The following is a 2,550-nucleotide window of genomic DNA, read 5'->3' as shown; positions in this document are numbered from 1 at the left end:
GAAAAAGTTTGAAGCTATCGGCGTGGGTTCGAATCCCGGATTTGGCCAGGGATTTATTATTCTTAGACATCTTTGTGCAGACTCTCCTCGGTGTCCGAACACGCATGCGCACGATAAATATCGATAAAGTTCAGCGAAAGTCTCAGAGTTTGGAAACATGAACACATGCATGTAGAAAAAGAAAAAAATGATTGGCGCCGTACTGTTTGGCAGATCGCTTTCCACAACTGGAGAAAGCAATCAACATGTCCGTGAAGGTAACCTCACTGGACTATTCTTCTTCTTCTGCGTTCGACATTTATGGCCGTCATAGGCCTATCGTCAGATCGGTGGCTGCCATGAAGTCCGCAGTCTTCAGCAGTTCGGCAGCGGGTCCCCATAGCTTGGTGCCCAACCACAGGACTATATAATACCTTACCTTACCTTATCTTCTGTACTTTCATCTTTTCAGTTTTGTTTTTTTAATTTTTTTGTTTTTGTTATCACTTTCTAATTTGTCTTTCGGATAAATTTTACCGTTGTTTTTTCTTTCCTTTATCCTGTACTTTAACTTCCTTCTACCGATCCTGCTACCTCTCCTTCCTGTCTTCCTCTGCCGGCAAGACGCGTTATGCCATTTCTTTAAATGCTGCTGTCCACAACATCCTCAAAAACACTATTCGTCGGGTTTCCTCTTCCTGTATATTTTCCCCTCCAACTCCACCCCGCCCCTCCCCCCTTTACCCCTTCCTCCCTTTCCTTAATTTTCGTCTCGTTGGCAAGAAGTGTTATGCTATTTCTGTTTGTGCTAGCTGTCCATAAAATTATATCCCCAAAAACTCTCCTCCAACTTTTACTGCTCATCTGTCTTTCTTTTTTTTCTCTTTTTTTTTTCCTTCTTCTTCTTCTTCTTCTTCTTCAGATTCTGTTAACCGTAACAACAGCCAACAGTTCTTGATGGAAACCAATTCACCGACACAGTTTCACCCTAGCTGCCCTTTTTCCCTAAAGCTTGCAACATCCTGGGGCCCCGTCATCTTGTAATTTTCCTTCCGATGGAGTTTGACAGCGGAAGGAACGGGAAGCTGAGGATCAAACATGTTTAAAGCTTTTACCCTTCCCCTATCGGTCTGCCTGTCATAACCTTCTGCTTACGGCCTTGTCGCATCGGGGGCCATTTTGAGATTGGGAACATAGATTTCTGGGATCGGAACACAGACGCACGTACCGTAAACTACCTTGTAGACGCCCAGTATCCAGTAAAGGCCCACCCCCAACGTTGGGTCAAAAGCTGTGCATAGGGCATAGTATCTTTTATCCGGCCACCTACCACATTTGGATTAATGATGGCACGACAAAATAAAGCAAAAGGGTTTCTTTCATGATATGATTCTGGGTTTCATCCTTGCGAGGCACTTGTACACGGCACACGAACACGTTTGTGTCAAAGAGAAGGAGACAGAAGGTGGATGTGTGTTTTTTCTCAACAGAAACAACCTATTAACAATTGTATACCAAGCGACGGGCGCAGTGGCGTGGTGGTAAGACGTCGTGAGTTCGAATCCCGGTCGCCTGGTGAGTTAAGAGTGGAGATTTTTCCGATCTCCCAGGTCAACTTATGTGCAGACCTGCTAGTGACTTAACCCCCTTCGTGTGTACGCGCAATCACAAGACCAAGTGCGCACGGAAAAGATCCTGTAATCCATGTCGGAGTTCGGTGGGTTATGGAAACACGAAAATACCCAGCATGCCTACTCAACGAAAACGGAGTGAAGCTGACTATGCTCTCAGAGTATAGTGTGGGGAACCCAAATGGGCAAACGAGCTCACACGTAACCAGGAAATTCTGGAACGCTGAAGAAGAAGAAGAAGAAGAAGAAGAAGAAGAAGAAGAAGAAGAAGAAGAAGAAGAAGAAGAAGAAGAAGAAGAAGAAGAAGAAGAAGAAGAACAAGAAGAAGAACAAGAAGAAGAACAAGAAGAACAAGAAGAAGAAGAAGAAGAAGAAGAACAAGAAGAAGAAGAAGAAGTATACCAAGCAACCATATCGCAATTTCTAACTAGGAATTTACCATGCACTTTGCACAACACCTAGTAAACGCCAACCCCCTACTTTGGGGCAAAATTGGTGCATAAGGGAGGCGGGCGCTTACGATGTATTTTACGGTATATCGTCACAAGCGTCTTCTTTTTTGTAACTATTTTTTTAAGAATATGTTGTTTTTTTTCATGTCTGAGATCCTCGTTTTTCTAGAGTGTCCTTCTCCTTCTGGTTTTTCTGCTGAAATATGCTCTCTGGGACCATTAGGTTTTGACATTATTCCACATAACATAAATGTCAGTCTGTCTTGAAATTACGGCGAAAGTATTACTGAAAATCCCCCCTCCTTTTGTGTGTGTGTGTGTGTGTGTGCTCCGGTCCCCTTGAGCTTCTTTGTAGGTTTTATATACGTGTTTATGAAAATATCAATATGTTACGGGTTCAGTAAGAGACTACTGACTGATGAAAATACTAACCTCGATAAAATTGCCAGAATATGCGTGGCGAAATCTCATCCCTGGTGGACTGGGTG

Source organism: Littorina saxatilis, linkage group LG1 (assembly GCF_037325665.1).
Source record: "Littorina saxatilis isolate snail1 linkage group LG1, US_GU_Lsax_2.0, whole genome shotgun sequence".
In the NCBI taxonomy this organism is placed as follows: domain Eukaryota; kingdom Metazoa; phylum Mollusca; class Gastropoda; order Littorinimorpha; family Littorinidae; genus Littorina; species Littorina saxatilis.
Note: the sequence above shows the minus strand (reverse complement) of the source record.